This window comes from Lactuca sativa, chromosome 4 (genome assembly GCF_002870075.4).
Source record: "Lactuca sativa cultivar Salinas chromosome 4, Lsat_Salinas_v11, whole genome shotgun sequence".
In the NCBI taxonomy this organism is placed as follows: domain Eukaryota; kingdom Viridiplantae; phylum Streptophyta; class Magnoliopsida; order Asterales; family Asteraceae; genus Lactuca; species Lactuca sativa.
The window spans coordinates 170,592,809-170,600,683 of NC_056626.2; the positions used below are offsets into that span (position 1 = coordinate 170,592,809).

Below are 7,875 nucleotides of genomic sequence, written 5' to 3' on the forward strand. Positions count from 1 at the left end.
TAACCTTACGACGCGCGTGTTAATGACACGCAATGCGTATCAAGAAAGCCCCTGTCAAGAAAAGCCATGTCATAAATGAAGATGACACACATTTTTGCGTATCATAATTTTAAATGTTTAAAAAAAATATTATTTATAGATTTACTAATTTTCAAATTAAATAATACATTAAAAATCTCATAATACAAAATAAAATACCATAAATAACAAAGATAATTCATTTCACTAATATATCAAATACAAATAATTATTCCAAAAGTGAGTAAATGTTATAAAAAAATGAACTCATTTATATACAATTGCATCATCTTGCTTAATATTTGCCAACAACTCTTTGTGTGTTTACTTTTGCTTGAGTCTCATTTCCTCCAAAGCTTCTAGCCATGCCAAAATATGATATATCTTGAGTCTCGTTTCAAGAACTAAAATCACCTTCAATCACCCAATTAAACTTTAATGTTGGTAGACCGAGAGTTCCAGAATCAAGTTTACATCCATCACCTTCAATCACCCAATTAAACTCTAGATCTTCTGTTGTTTGAAAGAAATTGGTGTTTGTAATCTATGAACAAAAAACGCAAAGACCAAGGTTAACATTTGCTATATAGAAAGCACAACTGGACATGAATATATAATACGCAACATAAACATTTTCATGAAAATGATATAGACAAACAAGTAAGAGTGATGATATTCATACCTTAATTACATCATTGGTGAACGAAATTTTAATTGGTTGATAGCAATACTTGATCTCTGAAAACAAATAAACAAAGGATCGCATCATAATTAGCTCAATGAAGTAATTCTTATACATTGTCTCTACCAAAAGATTCATCATGGAAACATTTTTGTTGGAAATAACTAAACAAAAACCTAAATACTAAGCAAAAAAATTTATAGTAATCACCATTTAGAGCACGATGAAGAGTCCGATCAGGCCATATGAGACCATTTAAGCAGAAATTTAAGTCATTTGGTGTATCTCCCACTACTAATCAATATTGTGAAATTTGTTATTTGGAATGTGAGGGTAAAATGGGCATTTACCTGAGAACCATGTTGATCACACACCACCAATCGTGGGACAGAAAACCTATCACGTATTATTAGTTATGCGTCATCATGTGGAGCTTGTAACAACTGAGCAAATGCCTACAAAATATAAAAAAAATATTAATCTAATGTTTTTTTTTAAATTATAAAAAGGAAAAGTGAAATGAGGAAAAAGTACTTGATGTTCAGGCTGATGTTAGTAGCCATTATTTCTCCATTGAGCAATTGTCATGCCATGAAAAACAACTACACTAAAATAAGAATCTAACAACAAGATTCTATCAGCTAAAATTGATGCCACATCAAGCAATGCTGGAGAAGGAAGAGAGTTAAATGAATATGAAATTAATGAAGGCTGAATCATCACAGTTGCATTTGTTATGCTTTCTCTGTTTAACATCATTCGAAAATAAGCAGTTTCATCTGGACTATCATTAAACACTTGCCAACATTTCATAAAATTAAGAACATATAACAAAAAGGGCAATTCGGTAAATTAACTTTTTACCTGAACAAATTGTGATCTTCGAAGATTGAACATGAATTGAGGGAACAATGAGAAACTAGGGTTTAAAGAAAATGAAGAAGGGTCATCTTTTCTATAATCCCCAAATTTGGAACATAGACAAATTAGGTTTCTATCTATCCACCTTGTTGCATCAAATGATTCCTGAAAAGGGTAATTCTGTAACTAAAATTTATATATTTGATTTGTGCAAAAAGTACTAGAAAGGAAAAAGCAAATTCACCTCCATTTCCATTTTATAAGAAGTTAATCTAGCTACTACTACAACAACAGTCTCTTGATCAAAACCTTGCATTAATTCCTGTTAAAGAAAAGGGTAATTAAGTCTTTTTCCCAAATAAAGAAAAGGGTTTACTATTTTTTACCTCTGAAAGAATAGCACTCTCGACCATGGCAGCAAGGGCATAAGCAGAAAGCTTAGTTTTCTCAAATGGAGCTGTGAGCTTACCAGGGAATCTCTCTGCTACTGCTTTTCCAGATGTTGTTGCCAGCAAGAAATATATATATTTGATCATTGCACGATATGAAATATTCCCTATTGGAAGTTCAAAGCCCCATTCCTGCATTAATAAGTATTAATCAAACCTAAATTCATCAAATTAATTTTTTTTATACTATTGATATTCTAGACTATAGACATTGGAATTCAGACGCCTACTTGGACAATTGATCGAAACATTGTCATATAATGCAGCCCAACGACCGCAAAACTCTATGAGTAGGTGGCCCACTCTTGAAAGTGCAAATTACAACCGATAACAGGGGTTCTGTTTGTACTTTTCATGGAATGAAAGGCTTCAGGTCCTCTCCAGGCCCTCTGATGAATCCACTGCATCAATAAATTCAAAAAAAAGCTCTTTCAATGATGAGGATGAGGTATATGTTATATTGACAGGATATGATAAGTCATTTATTAATTATTATGCATTATGCAAAGAATGAAAATGAGTGATATACATTAATGAGGGGGTTATGATTGTAGCCCTTTTAACATCATATATGGCGATGAGATATAAAGGTAGGTGGAAAATAAATTGGGTCTTCCCTTTAAAACAACAAATAAAATATAGTTTCCTCCTGAGGCAAGAAGAGACCCGAACCATATGAGAAAGCAAGCAATCATATAAAGACAGCATGCACCAACAGTCAGCAGTGTCCCCACTCTTGTATTGAAGAAGTTGCTTTCGGCTCATTAGTTGCCCATCACTTACAACATCCCTGCAAATAAAAAACAAAGTGAAGATTTAGTTTTTTTCTTTAATTGTACCACTTGAAATTATATTTATATATATACCTGTAGAATATGATCCCCAGTGGTTTTTTCCCTGTTGCCTTCTCAAAAGATAGTAAAAGCAACAACAGATTGGACAAACCTGAACACATAAACATTGATAATTAGTAGAAGCTAGGATACATGTTGATAAGAGAGTTAACCACCTTTTGTGAGAATTAATTAAGAAGCTAGCCATTTGGCCTTGATTTGTCCCTGTAAAACAAATAGTTAGTTCACATCAAAGACTCGAGCTCTCATCCAAGAAAACCAATCTTGATTTCTACTTTTATTTATCTGAATATTTAAGATACAATTTCTTGAAATTTAAAAAGAAAAGGGTAATAACAAAGACAGAAACTTGCCTTCAACAAAGTGTCTAGCTTGTTAAAAAGATTGACCATTTTTTGAACTTCCTCGGTGGCATTAAGACAAGGATTTTTTGATGCAGCTGCTTCAAATCCACTGAGGGCCCTTTCGTAATTTTCCAGATATGTATTCACAGTAGCAGAATTGAAATATAAGTTTGGGTTTGACTTCATGCTTTCATCTTTCTCCTGTTACATCATGAAAGAAACAATATCAGATAAAAGTTGACTTTTTCAAGTCAAATCTACAAAGTAGATTTCTAACATACAACATTTTGGTATGGTTTTAAAGACTGATGTAATTTGCTGTGATCCCATGCCCCTGTGACAAAGAAACATGTCAAACAAGCATTCCCCAAGTTGTCTGTTGGAAGAACAGAAAGGGTAAAATCGTCAATACACATAAATTCTTATGTATTGATGATAAATTATGCAATAAACTTACACCATGAATTCCCATCCTTGACATCTAAAGCAATAGCTTCCTTTGCATGTTTTATGCTTTCAACGACAATTTCCTCTTGATTATCAGCACCTAAAGATTTATAAAAAAATGTTTAGATTCAAAACACTATATATATATATATATATATATATATATATATATATATATACATAGTCTAAATAAAGCCCCCTTATGTTGACTATTTGAATCTTCACATATACCCCAAGCAAGTGAATTTATATCAGAAAGCATGGGATAGCTTACAATACTACTTACAGCTCCACCTGCACAGAAGATTCATATAAATTGCATCTTAAAATCAACATAAATTAGGTTTTATCATAGGATAAGCAATTAAGATTGTTAGATTGGATGTTCACCTTTGACTAGAGGAAGAAGTAACCCTTCATGGTGATATGAAAGCAATAATATAAGTTCCCTGATTGGGGAAAGGAAAGCTTCACGAAACTGTGCTAGGTTTGCTAGCAATCGAGAAGATTCCCATTTTTGCAATTACACAATGGCAGGGCCCTCTTCACCAAAGCTATAAGTCATGACACTTCCAATATCTTTGACTCGTATGGTCCAAAATACCCATGACTTCTCATCACTTCAGTTATTGGGTTTCATATCATGATAAAATTCTAGAAACCCTATCTCTCCCTTCCAAAATCAGAGATTACAAATCCATATTACTGAAGATGAACTAAAGATGGTGGAGATTTTGCCCTAAATCAGCGGTGTTAGAGGAAGAAATAGAGGAAAAGGTAGCGAGTGTCACTGGAGAGAATGTAGATGAACCATTATAAGCACATCATACCTTTGTTAAACCGAAAGAGAAGAATCGGACCTGCTTCTCATTCAATCGAAACTATGGGTTTCATATCATGATAAAATTTCAGAAACCCTATCTCTCTGCTACAATGGTTCAATCCTGCATTTTGATTCCACCACAACCACCACAATGGTTTTGACTCTCGATTCAGTATAGGGAATAAACCATACAAGAGCTATCAAATAACCCTTGGAGTGAAATTAAAGAAACCGTGAAGATTTTAGTGGATAGATGAACAAAGATTTTAGTGAAGAGATGAAGAGCTGGGGAGGGGACGAAATCGATTTCTAACTGAAAAGAAAAATCTAATTGAATAGATAAACCTATTAAGGTAGCGGCCAGGGATGTGAGACGGGACGCAATCACAGGTGTGGTGGAAGAGTCACACTCGTAGTCATCAGTGCGATGGAGGAGTCGCACACCCAATTGAGAGTGAAATGATTCTGTTATAAGTATTAGCTTATCGTTGGTCGATTTGTAATGAGGAAGGTCTGACATAGCCGGAGGAGAAGTGACCAAAGGCGAAGCAAGGTGAATCTTCCATTGTTTCAGAGCTAAGAGAGATGAGAGATTGTTTTTGTTCTTGAAAAAAGCCCTAGCTAAAATGGTCACAATGATTTTGTGGAATTTTGTATTTGGTTATGTTTTGGGATTTTTTTTTGTGTGAGAAAAGAGGAGTGGTTATGATATTAGGGTTTTTTGGGTATTGATCAGTGAGGAGAGGGAAGAACGATAGAAATAATGCAGAGGATGAACGAGATATTTGATGATACTGAAGATGAAGATGAGGGACCTAGGGCTTTTTCTTGCTAAGTAGAAGAGGCGGGGGGATTAATTTTTGGGATTCAATAGGCGGGGTAATTTTTGTGGATTTCATTTCCCGCCTAAAACGCGTGTTTCACTTAAAAATTATAAAGCGACACCTTTACATGATGCACATTTTATGAAAGGCGCCCTCCGCATTTCCTTTTTCTTTCTTTTCTGACACTAATTTTAGGGCGCGCACAAATGCATGCCCTCTATCCTTCAAATTTTGCAAAACTGACATTATCTTTTAGGGCACTTACAAATGCGCGTCGTCTATCAGCGAGTGTCATTGTTTGCGAGTCATTAAAGGGCTGTTTTCTTGTAGTGATGGAGCATCCTATGGATTTTAGCCCAACTTGATAATCCATGGAGCATTAGCCCACTATACAAGTATGGATGATTTACACAATCAACCCATATATTTAATTAGTCACCTTTTGATCACTTAATTAATTCTAAATTAATTCTTGATCAATACTAATTAAATAATATTATTAATATATTAGAACTTATAATATATTTACAAACCATAAGTGTTTTTCTCTCATTTTAGTCTATCCAAATGCATGATGCCATGCAACCCAAATGGACCATGCCAAACTGAGTCAAGTACATACCAAAAATAGTGATGGACTTAGACACCTTATCCAACAGTCTCCCACTTGGATAAGTCTAATAACTATAATTGCAAGTATGACTTCAGGAACCGATCAGCAATCGTAGCTCTTTCAAGGTCTCTCGGAACTGAGATGATGATGATACGCCATTTAAGATAAGTGATCATATAATCTTCTATTCTAGATATCAGCCAGACAAATACATGGAACAATGTCTTACTTATTGTCCAACAATTTGTTTCTTGATTTCCGATTTGTTTGCGAAAGAACTTAATCGAACACATCAATTTAGTTCTGACCAGGCTCGGTACATGGGTCAAAACAAAATCATCGAGGGGCCCAGATATCGCTTCTAATCCAAGAAGGAACAGATAAACTTTGACTCATATGCTTGTTCTACTACTTATTGAATCACACACAAAAGCACGTTTTATAACATCGAGTTACCAATGCATTTTTGTACAATCAATGCATAACCAACTCATAGGCAACAAGTCATATATCTAGGTTTGAAGGCTTATATGATATTACCGTCTCACGATCACTCGAGATAAATTCCATGAAGTGATACCAATGAGCATGGGTTGAATCCAATACTCAGAACTTATGAGCACTCATGAGTGTTGTAGCTATGTCCAACATCTTAGACCTTTACAAGCCAACCCATGACAATCTTGATTCATACCTACTTCCAACATATGACCGACTATGGAGAATTCGAACAATATGATATACCAAACATAGTTATTTTGGAAGTCAAAACATGCAAAATGAAATGACAGTAAACGATTGACAAAAGTGTAACACCCTGTTTATTTAAATAAATTAGTAAATGTAAGTCCCGAAGTAATTTGTGAAGAATTTTAAAAGTTGGGGTTAAAAGTGTAAGTTCGGGACTAAATTGAAAAGGATATCGGAGGTCAGGGTGTGTTTGGTAATTTATGGACTTAAATTGAAAAGATTTGAAGACTTAAGGGTTTATTGGTAATTTAGGGATCTATTATGAAAGAAATTTATGGGATCAGGGCTTAAGAGGTAAGTTTTGGATTTAGTTGTAAAGATTTCTGAAGGTAGGGTTAAAAGTGTAAAATATGGATTAGTTTGAAAGAAATGAAGGAAAGGAGGGGCTTAACTTGTCATTATGGGGAAAAGTTTCATGAGTCTGGTATATAACCCAACATCACCGGGTGCCAAACCCTAACCCTAATAAGAGAGGCGGTTGTCACCCCCCTTCCTTGCCTCTGGCGCCATCGCCACCATCCACCCATCCGTCTTCCGACCACCTTGTGCCATCGATCAGCCCTTGTCACAGGTAGCAACAAGAACCGACGTGGAGGACTTGTGCCAGCGGAGATGAGGTGTAATAAGTCAATAGCGCCTGCCGCCGCTATCTCCGACAGTTGGCGCCGATCCTGCTACTGTTCTGTTGCCAGCGACGACGTGCAAGGGCTGTTGTCCTAGTGTTTCGTTGATGCGGTTCCGACACCTACTCTAGCCGCCACTTTCTCTCCAACTGCCACCTTCTCCCACTGTGGTAGTATCCGTTGCTGACTACCAAGGTTGTGCTGCTGCCGCTCGTCGTGCGCTACCTGGCAGGAGACCGTTTCCAGATCTATTGCGTGCTGGGTTGTTCGCCGGCAACTGAGAAGAACCACCATGGTGGCTGGTCATGGTGGCTGTCGCTATTAACGCCGCTGTGGTTGCCATTTCTGCCTTATTCCGCCGCCACCAGCCACCGTAGGAGGTGGTTGTGGTGTATTTATGGGTGTGTGTTCACATGTTATTGCTGTTTGCGATTGTTATGAGGTTGTATGTGTGTTTTGTTTAGCGGGGATTCACGGAGAAGCCACCGCCACCACTGTGAGGTGGTGGCTGCTGCCAAGCGCCACCTCCGACCACCATGGCGTGGTTGTGTGTGTGTGTGTGTTGTTAGTGAGTGAGTGTGTGTGTT

The 7,875-nt window shown here is 36.4% G+C and overlaps 1 pseudogene; it reads right to left on the minus strand.

The window, feature by feature from the left end:
- Nucleotides 1–864: 864 nt before the first annotated feature.
- On the minus strand, nt 865–7,631 carry LOC111906834 (protein transport protein SEC23-like; annotated as a pseudogene).
- Between the last annotated feature and the right edge of the window lie 244 nt (nt 7,632–7,875).